Below are 18,592 nucleotides of genomic sequence, written 5' to 3'. Positions count from 1 at the left end.
AACCCGATTTCACAGTTTCATTAACTTCTCCTACTGCAGGAAGACCTTGGCCTAGAAGCTATCCAGAGGAAGACCCAATTACTAAGTAAAAATCTAGAGGAGAACATGAACGATAAACCCATGCATTAGGAATCGCTGAAAGGTCTGTCTGCTGTTGCTGAGACACAAAAAGACAAAGCGAAGAAATGAGGCAGAGGGTGAGGACAAATCTTTGTTGAACATCAAATTTGTATTTTTTGTGCATTAATATGGTGTAGGCGGAGTTCTCATTGATAGTGTTTCTGGGCATGCCTTCCTTCTGCAGCTTCTTTCCTCTTTGATTTTCAATCCTTCTTTAAAGAGGAATTAAACTTCCATCGAAAATTTGTAACTATAGGTAAGCCTATTATAAGGCTTGTAAAAAAGAAACTCACAGTAATGGGTGACAGACACAAATCACAATGAGAACCCTATGCGCTTTAGGAGCAATGAAATGAAATGAACAAATGGTATGCAGCTACTTAAACAATAGAATATCAAAAATTTGATTGATGGGGTTAAATACCTTCAAAAACAAATAACAGTAGCAGCTACTTGCGCTACTGCTATTTGTTTTTGAAGGTATTTAACCCCATCTATAATAAGACTTACCGACAGGTACTGTAAATATCTCCTAAGACTCCATTCACACCAGCGTGACTTGTCAGGCGACTTTTGTCAGCCTGACAAGTCTCGCTCCCTCGCGGTCCATTGAGTAGTACAGGACCCGTTCTAATAGGAGAGACACAAGTCGCTCCGACTTAGAAAAAGGGTCCTGTACTACTTCGGGGCGACCTGGAGGCGACTTGCATAGACTTCCATTATGTGAAGTCCTTGCAAGTCGCTCCGAAGTCGTGGTGCATGGGAATGCACAAGTCGCCCCCGAAGTAGTACAGAGTCGTGCCGCCCCAGTGTGAACCGAGTCTAAACGTGCACTGTTTAGGAGATATTTACTGTATATGCAGCCAATTATGTAATCGGCGCATGCGCTCAAAAGGAACAGCCACCCCTGCCGTTTCTTCAGAACCCTGTGCCGTGACTAGCGGCGGATGTGCGGGAGTGACATCACATGGCTCCAGCCAGTCACACAGCAGACCTGGAAGGAAGCTGGGTGAAGATGGATGCGGCCTTCAGCGGTTACAACGAGGGCTTCGTTTGCAGGTAAGTTTCACATATTGTGCTAGTATGTGATGCATATTAGCACATTATGCCTTTACTTTGCAAGTCAGAAAAAAAAGGCAGCAGTTTATTTCCTCTTTAAAAGTATGTGCTGTAAGTAAACCATCATTTTATGGTTCCTACCACTGAATAAAATGGAAATGTAACACTTTATCACACTGGTGCATCTCAAGTTTAATTAAATGTAGATATGTTAATCAAATGTTTATAAGGAACTTGAACCCTCATCACCAGTGGCAAGCCAAAACATAGGCAGGAGAGAGGGCCTGGCTCAGGGCACTAAAGCAGGTGGGGACAGCTGGGACCATGAACCTGCTCAAAGATTGGAATGAGAGAACATTTCTGGTGCATCCTGCACAGCTTGGCTGACAACTTGACAGCCTGGTCCCACTGTGTGCATGGGTAGCACTAACAGTAGTTCCTGTAAAATAAAACCTACAGTGTTTGCAGTTTGGCACATTTCATTCATAAATGCAGTATTGTTAGAATTAGGCTATTTTTTACTAAACAAATTCATTCTGTTCAGTTTTTTATGAACTAAACGCGGTTGTAACAGAAGCCGTAATTTCTCTGTACTGTTCCCGCCTGGCAGGTCAGAAGAGGGGGGTGCACTTTGGCATTGTCATCTTGGGTGTCAAAGGACCTTATCTGTTTCTCAAATGAATACAGCCTCAGGATCTATACACATACAATTATTTTTTGTTTGTTTAGAGAGAAGTGGATCTAGCTTAAATATAGCTAGAAGCTCAACAGCTAGAGAGCTATTCCTCTAGGATTTCAAGTACCAGGCAATTATCATTGTGAAATTCTAAAAGACATAAAATACATATGTTTTACTCTTTAGGATTCTAAGAGGAGATGCTTGGATATGGCTTAGGCTTCTATCATAGCCTGAACTCTTCCTAGTCTATGCTTACATGTTCTCTGATGCTGAAAGAACCTTCTACTTCCTATCCTATCTACTAAATACATGCTTTGGTCCAGTATCAAGCTTATAGAAGGAAATACATAAGAAGGATTAGTGTACTGGTAAAAATTCTACCTGTGATTCTACAAATTGATCTTCTATAATAATTAGAGTCATTGCCTTCTCTGGGGTTTATTACCAGTCTCCATAGAAGTCTTAATAGAAATCCATTTATTATATTCGCATTAGTGACTTCTTAGTAGAAATTGATTCTAGAGTCTAATAAAATAATAGGAGGATAATTTATAGCAGCCCTTACAGAATTTTCTCACATGTCCTTGCCCACTTCCTCGCTTGCTCGATCTATTTGTACTACCTGTAAAGCACTTTCATTTAGTGCAAATAAATGCTAATTATCATCATTTTCTAGCGTATGTATTGCATAAGTATATTTTAATGCTATAACAAGCTCTCGTTATATTCCTAGTAACATTCTACTATGTTAATATCATTACTTACTAGGGTTATGCCTGGCATGGTCCACAGAGCAGTAATCACATATGCCAATCAATTCTTAAAGACAGTCTATCATTAGGACTACATGAAGACTTCTATTACTGACTGCTGCTGACAATTCTACTTGTCGGGTTATGCTGACCCTCTTCATTATGTGCTCCTAATCACTGATACAGAACAAGAATGGAGTAAAGCTCCTCTGATTTTTTTTTTTTTTTTGCTGGCCTTCTTGGATCTACATATTCACCCGTATGATAAAAATCATATATACAGAAGGATACCAACAATGACAGCCCCTGTTAGTATTTTTTACAGAAGCTCAGGCATCCACAATATTACACTCATGTAATAGTTCACAAAGAGGTGTTCTGTAGTTCGAAGGTACACTCCAAAAAAAAAAAAAAAAAAAACCTTATCAAACACAATCTATTTGCTGATTTTTATTTTTTTTTTTGTTTAGCCTCATATTCATCTTTTAAGCCCAGTTGTTGCACTAGCTAAATAACTAGCGTTTCTGATTTTAGGCACGCACTTCTTCAACCTTGTCCATACATCCTGAAGCATGTTGCACAGCACAGAATTATATGACATGATGCTATGATTCTTTCTATAAAACACTAAAAAGCTTAGGTGTTTCCAGCAGCAGAATTGCAGATTCATCAGTGTGGCATGACCCCAAGTTTAGCTTATGCAAATACTGTATATAGTAGACTGAAATTCAAAATCACAGCTGATTTGCTCTATGTATGCTTTGTTTTGTTTAAAAATACACCCAATATTATTCACAACATAGCTGAATTTACAAGTAAAGCTTAAGGTACCTTAAAGAACTCCATGCTACCACCTGAGTAGTTCTAAAAATGCTATCTCTCCCCCCCCCCCCCAACACCTATGCTGACTAACCCATGTAAGAAAGATTCATGTACCCACCTATTTTCAGTTCCATCCGGGATCCCCTGTGTCAGCCAGTTGCGGGTGCAAGGGAGAGAAAGGGGCACTAACAATGGATTGGCCATAGAAGCCTATGGTTGACATCACCTTTCCCAGGCATTCTTAGCCGTTAAGCCGTTATTGAGTGCTCTCACCTCTCCCCTGCAACTGCTGCTGGCTGTCAGATGTAATTACATGACTGGAGTGGGCAGAATATAGGTACGTATATACATCTTATATACATTTATACATATTATATACATTTTTAGGACTAGTTAGGTGGTAGTCTGGAATTTTACTTTAAAGCAACAGAATTGTAAGGTACTGCCATTTCTTTCAGTCATAGTTTATTGACATAATAGTTTTTTAATGTTGTTGTCTGTGCCCCATTGGGGAGATTCTCCTTAAAGAGTAACTGGACTTCTGTTGAGAAGAAAACATTCTCCTCTGGGTGGCCCATGTAAATTGCAAGGATTTTAACTTTGTTACAAATTTCTTCCTTTTGGTATTCTAAAGAAATAGTTAATTGTTTGTCTGTGTCCATGTGCAAAGTGAGTGTGACTGGGAGGGATTTTATAATTATCAATCAGTTGCTGCACCTGTAGGGCTCTAATGAGGAAAAGGACATGGTCTGAATCCCTTTAGACATGATTTCCCTTTGGGAGTATCTCACCAAAAAAATGACTTTTTTTGTTTCAGGGGATGCTCAAAATCTGGGGAATTGATTTAGAAATTCACAACACCATTTGTCTACAACACCATGTTGATGTTCTGCCCATTAACCCAACACATAATAAAAAAAAATTGGTTAAATCCTAACGGGAGTAAAGCTCCCTCTATGGATAACCAAGCGGTTATTTTGGCAGACACTAGACTTAGCCCCCCGTTCAGATAGGGGCAATGCGGTGCGAGCAGCGCGCCGCGACCTCGGAGCGGCCGCCACGGACTTCATAACATTGAAGTCTATGGCAGTCGCCTCCTGGTCGCCCCAAAGAAGCTCCGGACACTTTTTCTAAGTGTTTCTATTAGAACGGGTCCGCAGCTTCCCTATGGGAGGCGACCTACGGTGACCTGTGAGGCGACCAGGTCGCCTCACAGGTCGCCTTAGTGTGAACGGGGGCTTAAGGGTTGGGATAAAAAAAAAACATGTATTTATTGTATCAACATTTTACAAAAGAGTATAACACTCATAGATGCCACACTGTGCACCAACATCCCTTACCCACCTTAAAAATAATGTCATTCATTTCATACATCCGGACTGTAATAACTAATGGCACTTTTCCACTGCAAGTACCGGCTCGGCTCTACTCGGCCCTGTTTGCTTTTCCACTGCTGTTACCGCATGGTACGGTGTTGGAATGGTTCGGTACGGTACGGTATAGGTTTGATTTTCCACTAAAGTAGTACTAAAGTTAAGTGGGTGGGATAACAACGGGGTAGGTGGGATTCTCTGACCAATCAGTGGCTAGTAGTGACTGCATGCAAAGGATTGTGGGATATGGTACCAGTTTGGTACCTGTTGGAACCACAATCGAGTAGGTACTGTTTTTTCAGAGCCGTACCGTACCGTACCGTTCGGTTCCATGCAGTGGAAAAGCGCTGCCGTACCGTACCGTACCGAACCGTTCCGACACTATACCACGCGGTACCAGCAGTGGAAAAGCACAAAAGCGTGCCGAACCGTTCTGTTCCATGCAGTGGAAAAGCGCCATATGTGTGCTACAAACAATTGTGTGGATCACTGCTAGTTTGTAGCAGAGGGGACGTTACTCCTTTAAAAGAACACCAGAGTTGTAGCAGACAGGCCCCGGGGCTCCCAGAAATGAGTATTGCATTGTAACTGACGGTAGAAAAGAGGCTGCCTACACCTATCTAAGGACCTCCTATGGTAATGCTCTGAATGATGAATAAACACCAGTCCTTCTAAAGGTAATAGCAGTTGTCCGTGACCCTCTTGGCCTCAATACTCAGACATAAAGAGTATTCCTCCAGTGTCCTTTTGGTAGGACAATAGGTTAACTTTAGTGTTGCGGTTTTAATAGCATGGCTATGCACAGGATAAATGGAGTGAGCAGTCTTACCCTGTCTTGTCGATCCTTTGGTTGTCAGGACGGTTAAATGTACTATTTAGGTAAGGTAATATCAATCATGCTCCAGCTAAAATCTACTGTGTGCCAGACAGATCTCCATAAACATATAGGTGATAGTGCTCACGCCGTGCCAACAGGAGATCTATCACACCAGTCTTCCCAGGTCCTCACCCGGCTAACCCACGTTGTATCGCGGGATTTTCGAATGGTCGCTAGTGATGACCTGTCATCTGGGTTCTTCCGGGTACCCGGGTCGCGTGCTTCTCCAGAAGGGGCTAGCTCTTCCAAAAGTCCAGTGACGTGTCTGTGACGTCAACGTGTTTTGTTACCTCCACACGTAGCTTTGTCAGGATAACGTGCTTCCTCTCCCATTCTTCTTAAGTATGCTGCCATACCTGGGAGGGGGCGGTCCTTGCTTCTTTCTTAAAGTGACAGTGTACTACTCAAAAAGAGTAATCTAAAAAGGTGTCTACCTTCAGAAAAGGGAGAGGCCGGCCCCTTGACTTCACTTTATACTCCTATCAATATCCAATCAAAATAAATAAATAAATAAATCTTATCTCCATTGGTTCTACCAAATATACAGAGTTCAGATTCTTCCAATAGCTGAGAGTTAAAGTTTATCATTTGCATAAGAGAGATAGATCGGGAGAAACCGTATACCATTCTCCAGATCTATCTCTTTTATGTAATTGATAAAATATAACTCTGGCCCGCACGGGGAATCAAAAGCCCAGAATTAATGACACCCGCATGCATTACCAGCATTTTTCTGTGTAGGTGGTTTCGGCTGCTCTGACAGGTGCAGTCCGGCAGCAGGAACCACCCACACAGTTGTGAGTTACACTTAATCGTCTTACCCTATGGACACAACAGCTGCTTTGTGTTACTGTACTTATCACATCATAACTACCCCTAGCTATGCCTCATCCATGTCTTTATGGACCTTGCTTTGTGCACTGGTCCAATTCATTCAATGGAGGGGGGGGTTATGGTGTGGGGTAGTTTTTTAGTTCGTTCCAGTGAAGGGAACTATTAAGGTTTCAGCATACCAAGACATTTTGGACAAATGTATGCTCCCAACTTTGTGGGAACAGTTTGGGGAAGGCCCCTTCCTGTTCCAACATGAGAGCACACCAGTGCACAAACAAGGCCCATAAAGACATGAATGAGCGGGTTTGGAGCGAAGTCCTGACCTCAACCCAATAGAACACCTTTGGAATTAGAGCAGAGACTGCCAGCTAAGCTTTCTCATCCACATCAGTGCCTGACCTCACAAATTGGCCCCGAATCCTGCCCCCCCCCCCCCAAGGGAATGAGTATGGGGTACATTTTACCCCTACCTATTCACTCAAAAAAAAAAAAAAGCAGTGTAGTGTTCAAAAAAACAAGAGATGATTTTTGACAAGCCCTTTATTAGAAATAAGGAATGTTCCCTGTCGTAGCTCCAACGTGCCTTCTATCTCCGGCACCTCCACCGATGTATTCTTCCTCTGGTTTTATCCCTCCTCTGATGTCTTCTTCCTCTGGTCTTCTCCCATGGCTGATTTCTTCTCCAGCCGATGTCTTCCTGCGCAACCGCCGACCCGGTAAACTGTAAAAAAATGGTCCTCTTCTGATGCTGGCTCCTGCCATTGGGGCGTGGCCATCCGGTGACTCGTGACATTACAAGGGGGCAGGGTCTCTGGATGATGTCGACGGGTGGCCACCTCCATGGCTATATAAGAACTGGCAGGCACGGGAGCTGACACAATGGCGGGAGCCAGCGTTGGAGGAGGACAGTTTTTTATATTAAGCAGGTCAGAGGCGGAAGAAAAAGACACTGGCCGAGGGAGAAGACATCAATGGAGAGAGAAGACCGAAGGAAGAAGACATCAGTGATGGAACCTGAGAAAGAAGACATGTTGGAGCTGCGACAGGCGACATTCTTAATTTTTAATAAAAGACTTGTCAAAAAATGTTTCTTGTTTTTTTTTTTTTTTAAAACCAGCCAGGGTTGTGGGGAAGAGGCCCTAGTCCCCATCAACCCACCCCCCCCCCCCCATGTTGAGGGCCCAGTGAGACTTTGATGTGCCTTTTAGTGCAACTTTGATCCTACTTTACATTTAATGGAACTAAGTCGCATAAAAAGTCACACTAAAGTAGTGCAGGTGCCTTTTCAAAATCGCTACGACTTTAAGTCACACTGATCTAAACAGTTGCCATCAAATAGAATGGACTGTGAATTGTCATGTCCAAAGCTGACAAGTCGCTCAAGTGTGAATGGAGCGTTAAACCTAGAAGCTGATTGGTTACTATGCACAGCTGCACCAGATTCTGTGTGCACCAGGTTTAGTAAATCCCTCCTATTGTATTTATTCCAAGAAATTTACGAGAGTAAAATGCCTTTACAGCTTCTAAAGTGTAATTTTATCCTTAAATAAAGAAAAAAAAATTAAACTGCTATGTTTGAAAAATATATTCTGATGGGCTCATTCTGAATTAAACTACTGATTAAACTTTAATTTAAATGGAGGATGAGGGGATTTTAAACAATTAAACCATTTAAAAGCATGAATAATTAGTACTACATTAGAAGCCATTCCCAATTTTTCTTTAAGTTACTGTCACAGTAGTCTGGGTGTCTGCCAAGGCAGTATTTACTAATAAAGAAATCATAGTGTTCTGTTTAATTATAGACCGATGTAAATTCCTAAGCTGCTCATGAGCAATTCTCTTGCTCGGAAGAACAACAAAGAATACATGGCACCTCCCAGCTGTCCCTTCTTCCTGAATCCCACAATCCATCTTTTACCGCTTTACCATCAGTGTTTTAGGCCTGAGCTACAGTAAAAAACAATGTAGTGATATCTTTTGCATGTTTAGCCTCTGAAAATAAAAAAAACATATAATAAAAACTGAGGGTGAAGTAAACCCTGAATTCGGACCCCATTAAAAAAACAGAACCTCATTCAAAAATATAAGCATTTGCCAACCGAATGCTTTCTCCTGCATAATTATGATCCAAACTGTATTTCTGTGTCCAAGCCACTTATCCCCCATTAGCCCTGAAGCCAGCTCCATCTTTGTATCTTTCTGGCCATTACTTACTCAAATGTTGCTTCGGGCCTCAATAACAAATCCTGTGCATGTGCAACAGTCACATGGGGTTTCCAGGAACATCAGCAGAGCCTCGGAAAATCAAGCGCCTGTGCCGAAGAGAGATGCATTCAACAGCAAGTTGTTCTGAAGATCATGGCACAAGTCAGTGTGCCGCGATCGAGTGATAATCTTGCTATGCGCGACTGACTTCAGTATCAACATAAACAGCAATATCTCAGTAATGCCAGAGTTTTGTAGGACTTGGAAGGTAAATACCAGCATTGTGCATAATACCCTATATAATTGCTTATGGGGTAATTACTTCTGCTGAGTTTGAGGAATTGGGCAGTACCTGGGATCGGTGGGACCGGTGACCTTCTGTGAGATCTCTCCACTAAGCATGTTGGCGGAAGATCTTTGAGGCCCAGCAGGGTAGTGAGGAAGGTTTCCGTGAATTCAGATGACTTGGAGCCTTCTGCCCGTTCCGAAATACCTAGGGTGTGGATGTTGTTTCGACAAAAACATCTCTCAGTGTCCACCAACTTCTCTTGCAGTGCTTTCACTTGGTGCTGTAGTGTCCAGTCCACAGTTCAGTAGAGACACATCAGACCACATCCTCCACATGGGAGATGCGGTCCTCAGCCTCAGAGAGCCTTGCCCAGAATTTACCTGGATTATTACATATAAAGCTGATATCCATGGAAAGAGTTGTGAAGAGGTTAACTCCATATTGCCACAATTAACATTTTATCCCACTATAGAATTGCTCAGAGTGGGGAATCAAAAGGATCATTATCTTGGCTGTATTTGAATGCAATTCACTACATAGTTTAGATGCCTTTCATCAAATTGATTATTGGTTAGCTTGAGAACATTATGCATCAATATAGAGCAGACTGAGAGTCAATAGTTGAAAATATCTATGTCTGAGAAATGTCACTCTCACCAGCCCCCCAACATCAAATGTATTAATGTTTAGGGCTAACAATTATTTTCATAATCAGTTAGTTTGGACAATTTTTGCTTCTATTAATTAGATAAAAACCTAAAATAAAGTGTGGTGTGCAATTTAGATATGTAAAGTTACAAAAATAATCAAAATATTCTTGAATATCTATATGCAGTGGTAAATATAAATAACCAGCTATATGGTTAGGGTACAAAATATCTAATCCACTCTCAGAATAACAAAAGATTATAAATAAAGTATATATATATATATATATATATATATATATATATATATATATATATAAATTTACACTATATTGTCAAAAGTATCGGAGCGCCTGCCTTTACACGCAATTTAACTTTATTGGCATCCCAGTCTTAATTTGGAAAGTGCAATATTGCAATGTTGAGTTGGCCCGCCCTTTGCAGCTATAACAGCTTTTAGAAATGTGTCTATGGGAATGTTTGACCATTCTTCTAGAAACGCAGTTGTGAGGTCAGAATTCTGTGCAGGCCAGTCAAGTTCCTCCACCCCAAACTCGCTCATCCATGTCTATATGGACCTTGCTTTGTGCACTGGTGCACAGTTATGTTGGAACAGGAAGGAGCCATCCTCAAACTCTTCCCACAAAGTTGGGAGTATGAAATTGTCTGAAATGTCTTGGTATGCTGGTACCTTAAAAATTCCCTTTACTAGAACTAAGAGGCCTTGTCCAACCCCTGAAAAACAACCCCACACCATAATCCCCCCAAATGATCTGGTGGAGACTTGAAGTCCATTGATATTTCTTCCAGCTCCATAACTAATGATCCATAGCTCTGTAAGCATCTGGGGCAGGAAGAATAGTTTGCATTTCCCACATCTGACAGCCAATGGTATTGTTTGCAGCTCAAGTGCATAAAAAAAATGCACATTTTTCCTTTTGCAATGTGGATGCAGTGAAATATGTCTTTGATATCCCTATGGCTTTTGCTAGTAAATAGTGCTGCTTCAAAAAATGTTCAATCAGATTCAAAAAGAGATGGGATGGGAAGGTTTCTCTGGTAGTGTTCTATACAGATACTCTGTGAAAGGTGCAATTTGGTCCAAACAATTATCAAATGGGTCAGGTCAGGCTTCACACTTTAAGTCACGTGACTACATTGATTAGTTCACAGGAAGCTAGTGATTGCAATTCCCCTGCCCTACTATATCCACTTTCTAACCACAACACGTATATATAGGTTGTGGCTTTAGAGTGGTTTACTGGGGTTATGGCTGAAGCCATAATCCCGGTATTTTTTTTTTTTTTCAGACGGCGATTCTGTTTCTCATAAAAGCAATCTGAGCAGCTGATCAGCCTCTGGATCACATTCAGAAGCAGCAGAGGGGGTCATCCCCCCTCCTGCCTCTCGCCATTTTTTTCTCGGGCATAATGTTCTTACTGGCACTTTTTTTTGGTCTTTTGCTTTCAAAGGCAGAGGAGAGATTTGGGGTCTTATACACCCCAGATCTCTCCATAAAAGGACCTGTCATCCCTTATTTCTATTACAAGGGAAGTTTACATTCCTTGTAACAGGAATAAAAGTGATCAAATAAATAATTAAATAAATAAAATAAAATAAAAGGCACAGTTTAAAAAAAAAAAAATTAAAGTGCCCCAACCCTTCGTGGTCACATGCAGAAGCGAACGCATACATACAGTTGACATAAAATGTCGACACACCCCTGTTAAAATGTCAGGTTTCTGTGATGTAAACAAATAAACTTTAATGTGACCTGGCTCAAGGTGTCCCCTGCCATTCAGAGGATTACAGCTCAAGCCATAGAAATGCATGGGCCAAGCGGCTTGCATATTTATTGGGAGCTGGGCTACACAAGGAAGAACTTGGGAGTGGGGCATAAAATAATGATTCAGGTATATGTTGCCAATCAGTGGGGTGTGAGGCAATCATCCAAAGGACAGCCTCTTCTTTACATCAAAAGGACCTTGGAGATGCAGGCAGCCTTCAGAAATATTACATGAGATTGAGAATTGGCTAATCTGATAGTGACAAGAAAGAGGAGTACAGCACAGGCAGACCTATAATGTTCACACTCTTTACAGCATAGAAGTAAAGAACTGCAGAAAACTTGCAGTCAGTAGAAGAATGTAGAAAGCATGAGATATTTACCTGACTAAAAAAAAAGAAAACATTTTTAAAAATGCTTCAATGCACGTGGATGTTTTTATAAGCACAGAACAAGTAGAAATATAGCCTTAAGTAGGAAGTAAACTTCCATCTTTAAATGTTACCTATAGCTAAGCCTATAATAAGGCTTACCTATAGGTCATGTAAATATCTAGTAAACATGTACCGTTTTGGAGATATTTACTGTGCATGCAACCAGTGACATCACTGGTGCATGTGCTCTTAAGGAACACCACCTGTGCACATGTGGCTCCGGCCAGTCACAGAGCCGAAGTCCGTGATCCCGGAACCAGACGGGTGAAGGTGGAAGCTGTCTCCATCGATGAAGGCTTAGTTTTTAGATAAGTTTCACATAATGTGCTGGCAGGGGTCCTGTGCATCTTTGGCTCTGTTTCAGGTCCGAATTTAGGCAAAAATTCAGTTCTTATTCCTTCCTGAAATGAAGAGCAGAGACGCACTGGACCCTGCAGTGAGCCGCATCTGTATTAGGTGTGAACCCAGCCTTAAAGTGTTACTAAACCCACCATAGTAAAATCAGCCTGTATTTGCATTAAAGCATGCTTGTTATACTCACCATGGAACCTAAGGGGTTGATCCACCGCATTGTCTAAAAAGGATCCTGTCTTTCCTGATCACCTCCTACTTCCACAGTCCTCAAACCATCTCCTGATGAAACAGAGCCTTGGGGGCACTATGCACATGCTCGGGGGGGGGGGGGGGCCTCTAGCAGGTGTACTGTATATTGCTAGAGAGTTTTTTTTTTCTTGGGAGGGTTCATGTGATCAGCACAGGGCCAAGAAGCACTGTCCAGACAGGGGGTCAGGGGTCCTGGATCCTCATAGGATAATCAAAGAGAGAATGAAAGCTTTAACCAGTGCTCTACTGGACACTGATAGAATTCACAAGACTGCTCTAACTGCTGATGAGAAAAGGTATTTAGCAGTTTATATTTAGTAACATTTTTGCATTTTCATGTTATGTGTACAGTGGGAGACCAGATATAGGGAATGCAGGGTCCTGGGTTTAGTAACACTTTAAATATTGCAACATTGCCCCTATAAAAAAAAAATAAAAAAAACAGATCTTTAAATGAAATCTGCCTAAGCCCTCATTCACACTGAGGGCGGGTTTGAAATTGTGCGAGTTCAGCTGAACTCACACGATTTCAAACCCACATTTCTGTCTGACTTTGGGGGCAATTTGAATGATATCTGAGCGGGTTCATGCACAGATGTCTATTGAAATCACCCCCGAAGTTGCCAAAAGTAGTGCAGGAACTACTTTTGGGAATCAGTGCGTTGCCGCAAAGTCAGAGTCGCACCCATTTGGACGGTGCTGTTGCCGGCAATAGGCTCTGATTTGGCATGTGATTTGACATGTCAAATCGCATGTCAAATCGCCCCGATGTGAACGGAGGCTAAAGCTACCTATAGACCTCAAAGGAAAAAGACACTTTTGATGGATCTTTCCTGTAAAAAGACTTTCTATAAACATATATGCTTGCAACATACAAGCATGCGTGTTTAGTGTTATTAAGACAAAATGAGTATAGCAGGAAGACATCCCTAGCTATGGATTATCTCATCGGAGTCAACGGCAGCTAGACAAAAAAAATGTAACAAAGCTGAACACTTTTGGCTTATAGAATTCATCATTGGATATTGATCATCTCATATCCATGGGCAACTCTCCAGACTGCCTTTGCGAACAAGCAGGAAAACAACCCTCTGTCTTCTTCATGTAATTATAACTCACTTAGAATTACTGAGAGCTAGTACTTAGAACTGGCATTTAGCAAATGCACTGACAGCCGCAGTGATTAATGATGACAATTTTACTATAGTGCATAGGAGCAGCCACAAACTCGCAAAACTAACTATCAGTGTTCTACTGCAATACAGTATTTCAAAAAGAAGATGTCGCACAGCCACCATCTATGCAATTACATTTATTCGCCAATTGGTGGAATACAAGAAACAACAAGCTGTATATTAGAATGAACAATGGTTTATGGCATCTAAACCCTTTTCAAGTTCAAAAGTATATATGGGATCAAACATAAATAATCCACCTGTGCGGGGTTTGTTTCAATACCAATACGTGATTTCCAGCCTCCTGTCTAATGGTGGCCATACACTACACAAACATTGGTCGAAATACGGTCATTAGGACAGTTTGTTCGTTTTTCGGCCAGTTAATGGGCACGAATCAGTAATCGGTTGTGACGTTTTTGAGCCAGTAAAACGAAGTTTGTAAATTTTCTGCCGAATGAATGATAAATTGAAAGGTTAATGTGTTTCTCGTCCAGACTGTTTGCACTAGGTATATGTGAAAAACGAACAAAAAACTAATTTATTTAGGTAAATTGAACAATTTATCGGTCATTACATGATGGCACGATCATTTGCTCTCACGGTCAAGTGTTCGTTTTTCGAAAATGAGTTTGAACGATTTTTCGTATAGTGTATGGCCAACATAGGTTTACTGTAGTCCTTGGCTTGGTCACACTCCCAGCCTATTCCAGTGCAGACTCATGGGAAAGCTCAAAGGAGATTATAAACAAGAATTAACACAGCACACACAGTGAATACAAATAAAATGAACAGCAGTTTATTGGAATTGTTTTGGCCAAGGTGCTATTTTAGGGGTAACCTGCATTATACCAAACAATAAATACATTTAGTTTTTCATATATATATATATATATATATATATATATATATATATATATATATATACGGTATATATATATATATATATATATATATATATATATATACAAACTTAAATTTAGTCACTATTTCCGTCCAGCTGAACTGGGCGACTAAACCCCCACTATAAAGTAATTATGACAATATTAAGACAATAAAAATGGGAGGGTGGGAGCTGCGGTCCATTCGTTTCTAAAGGTGCAGCAGCACAGGAGCTGCGGCATTTAAAGGGGCAGAATGCGAAGGCTGTGTATGCCTGCCAGAAAACGGCAAATCTGTCACCTGTTACCTGTCCAATGGTAACCTGAAAATAGAGGGGGGAAGGGGGAGAGATAACCACTCCCCTTTGCGCTATCCTGTGAGGGTCCCGCTGAAGGCTAGGGACCCAGTCATTAAGTTTCACTGAAAGACTTTATTCTCTCTGAAGGCAAACAGCACACATGCAGCCTCGGCAACAATTGCGTCCACAATGGTGGGCAAAACCTACCTGCCTCCAATCAGATTACTCCAATACGCTACCTCTCCTAAGCTATCAGGCACCCTTTCTCTGCCAGAACTGACTCTACCAGTTTTGTGCACACTGTAGACATTATCTCTGCATAATGTCACTTACCGTATTTGATTAATGATTACGGTGGAACAGGAAAGATGTAAAGTTTCATATTTAAAACTCAGGAATAGTTCAACTTTTCATGTTAGGCACAATTGAAAAACATTACATTTCCTTCCTAGTCTATTCTTCAGGTTCTGGGAGCTACATGAAAATATAGCATTTCACAGTAGGTGGAAATCATTATTTTCCAATGCTTTCAGCAATGGTTCTTTAACTTTTAGATACACTTGGCCATTCAACATCAGAGACCACTTGCCCTGCACCATGATTCTGTAAGGCTCGATCATTTTGATGTTGCAAAATTAAAGGTATTCAGCTATTTCCAACTGTGCTGCTATATGGAATTGCTGAAATAAGAATCCGGCCAGAATACATGTCGCACAGCAATATATTTTTTTTTGATCACAGTATCTACAGAAATATAGGCTTGAAAAGAGGCTTTCCTGAACCTGATATTCCTTGCAGATACCTTGAAAACTCTTACAAGTGAACCTTCCTCTACGTCACAATATTTAAAAATAATGAGACGAAAGAAATGATATGAAATAGCAAGTAAAAAGCACCCTGCCATACATACATTTTGAGCGCAGATTTATTTGACCCTATAAAATTATGCAAAAGTTTAAAGAGAATTGAGAGGTTGATAATAATGTATTGACTGTAAAAAGAAATTAGCAATAAAGTGTAAAATGGGCATATGCTCTACCTCTATGGCTGTGGTGTAAGGGAAACCCAGGGGTAGCCCAAGGTCTGAAGCTATAAAAACAAAATTACCCTTCTTACTTAGACTTGCAGAACACAAAGAGTGAGATGGACGACCTGTGAGTTTAGTGAACTTCAGTAGGTGCTACATTTCATGTGGTAACTTTATGGAGTGGGGGAATGCTCCTGATATTAGAAAACTGAATTTAGAGAAGAACTCCGGCTTTTCCCCCCCCAACATCAGGTTTCTGTGTCTGTGATGTCACCCCTTCTCCTAGCTAAATTTCTAAGTTCTCTGACTTCCTGTTTCCTTCCTTTTCCAGTGCCCATACTATGTGTCCCATAATCCTTTGAGCCGCTGTAACTTCAGGGCAGGCTATGAGAGTCACTTGTGTCCAGTGGCGTACCAATGGGGGGGGCGGGGGTGCGGCCCGCCCCGGGTGCCACTCACTGTGGGGGTGTCAGCCGGTGTCCTGCCCGGTGTGTTCAGAGTCAGACAGATCCCGCAGTGTGAAGGCAGCTGCAGTGGCTGGCAGCTCCTTCAGTCCGTGCTGCTAGTGGGGGGCGGAGCCACGGCGAGAATAAGGGGGCGGAGCCGTGGCGGGAATAAGGGGGCGGAGCCGCTGAGGGAAGAAGGGGCGGAGCCTCAGCGGGAAGAAGGTGAGTGCCCATTGCAAAAGTGTGTGCTGGATAGGAGGGGGATGGGGCTGCTACATATAGAGGAATTCATCTTTCTCTATTCTTCCTGCAGCTTCCTGCTGAATAACTGATTCTCCTCCTCTCCCTCCTGCAGGAAGAATAGGGAAAGATCAATTCATCTATATGCAGCTGACCCATCCCCCTCCTATACAACTTCTTTTGCTGGCCCCCCAAAGTTCTTAACCTCCTCCAGTGCTCCTAATCCCTCCCTCAGTGCTTTTAGCCCCTCTCCCCCCAGTGCACTAGACCCCCCCTGTTCTTTAGCCCCCCCATGCTCTACAACCCCCCAAGTGCTCCCTGTCCCCCCAGTGCTCTCCACCCCCCTGATTTTCCCTGCTCACCCCCCAAGTGCTCCCTGTCCCCCCAGTGCTCTCCACCCCCCTGATTTTCCTTGCCCACCCCCCTAAGTACTCCCTGTCCCCCCAGTGCTCTCCACCCCCCTGATTTTCCTTGCCCACCCCCCTAAGTGCTCCCTGTCCCCCCCAGTGCTCTCCACCCCCCTAGTTATCCCTGCTCGCCCCCCCAAGTGCTCCCTGTCCCCCCCAGTGCAATCCACCCCCTGCACCTTCCAACCCCCCTGCAATGCTTTCCAAACCCTCTCTTAATTCTCTCCAGTCCCCCCCCCCCCACCGTGCCCTTCAGCACCTCCAGTGCTCTCTGCTTCGTCTGTGCTCTCCGGCCCCCCTAGTGCTCTTCTATCTTCTATCATGTCCTCAGTCTCTGACCATCTCCTGTATCATGTCTGCAGTCTCTGACCATCTCCTGTATCATGTCTGTAGTCTCTGACCATCTACTGTATCATGTCTGCAGTCTCTGACCATCTCCTGTATCATGTCTGCAGTCTCTGACCATCTCCTGTATCACGTCTGCAGTCTCTGACCATCTCCTGTATCACGTCTGCAGTCTCTGACCATCTCCTGTATCATGTCTGCAGTCTCTGACCATCTACTGTATCATGTCCTCAGTCTCTGACCATCTCCTGTTTCATGTCTGCAGTCTCTGACCATCTCCTGTATCATGTCTGCAGTCTCTGACCATCTCCTGTATCACGTCTTCAGTCTCTGACCATCTCCTGTATCATGTCTGCAGTCTCTGACCATCTACTGTATCATGTCCTCAGTCTCTGACCATCTCCTGTTTCATGTCTGCAGTCTCTGACCATCTCCTGTATCATGTCTGCAGTCTCTGACCATCTCCTGTATCACATCTGCAGTCTCTGACCATCTCCTGTATCATGTCTGCAGTCTCTGACCATCTCCTGTATCACGTCTGCAGTCTCTGACCATCTCCTGTATCACGTCTGCAGTCTCTGACCATCTCCTGTATCACGTCTGCAGTCTCTGACCATCTACTGTATCATGTCTGTAGTCTCTGAATATCTCCTTTAGCAAGTCTCCAATCTCTTACTCAAACTTAAACACATTGCTAATATTAGCTATCTATCTATGCTGAAGGTAGGACTGTGCAGGGGAGGCAGAGAGTGCAAAAGGGGGAACTGTGATTAGAGAGACGGAGGGCAGACTGCAAGGGGCACTGTGATAGGGGGGCTGTGAAATTTGTGCAAAAAATATTCTTGAAAACATTACATTTTTTTGTGGGTGTTTTTACATTTTAAAGTGTGGGGGGGTGCCAGATATAGGATCCGCCCCGGGTGCCAAAGGCTCTAGGTACGCCACTGCTTGTGTCAGTTCTGGGAGTTGATGTGGGTGGGTCCTAGGGTTACTCTAGGTGTTTCTGGGCCTTTATGTGGATGGTGAAAGCTGTAAATGGGTCATACCTTCTCCTGTGTCATTCCTGTCTTGCAGCATGCCAAAGAATAATGGCTTACTGCATGACTACATCCAAAAGGTTATGGGAGGGTATTATGAAGGTGTTTCCTTCATATGTAAAGGAATCAGTGCACAGAGAGTATGGTTCTGGGAGGGTGGGATCTGAGGGGTGGGATTCTTCCTCTTCACACTGGTTAGCATATTTAACTGGCAGGATTGAATTCCAATTGTGATTCATTTAAATCTGCCCA

General features: G+C 42.6%; 1 protein-coding gene across 20 annotated transcripts in view; it reads right to left on the bottom strand.

The window, feature by feature from the left end:
- RIMS1 (regulating synaptic membrane exocytosis 1) overlaps positions 1-18,592 on the bottom strand; it is a 625,149-nt gene that overhangs the window by 535,037 nt on the left and 71,520 nt on the right. The gene's annotated exons all lie outside the window — the stretch shown is intronic.

This window comes from Pelophylax lessonae (genome assembly GCF_965119305.1).
Source record: "Pelophylax lessonae genome assembly, chromosome: 3".
In the NCBI taxonomy this organism is placed as follows: Eukaryota; Metazoa; Chordata; class Amphibia; order Anura; family Ranidae; genus Pelophylax; species Pelophylax lessonae.
The sequence above is the reverse complement of the archived record's forward strand: the minus strand, read 5'-3'. Positions and strand labels throughout refer to the sequence as shown.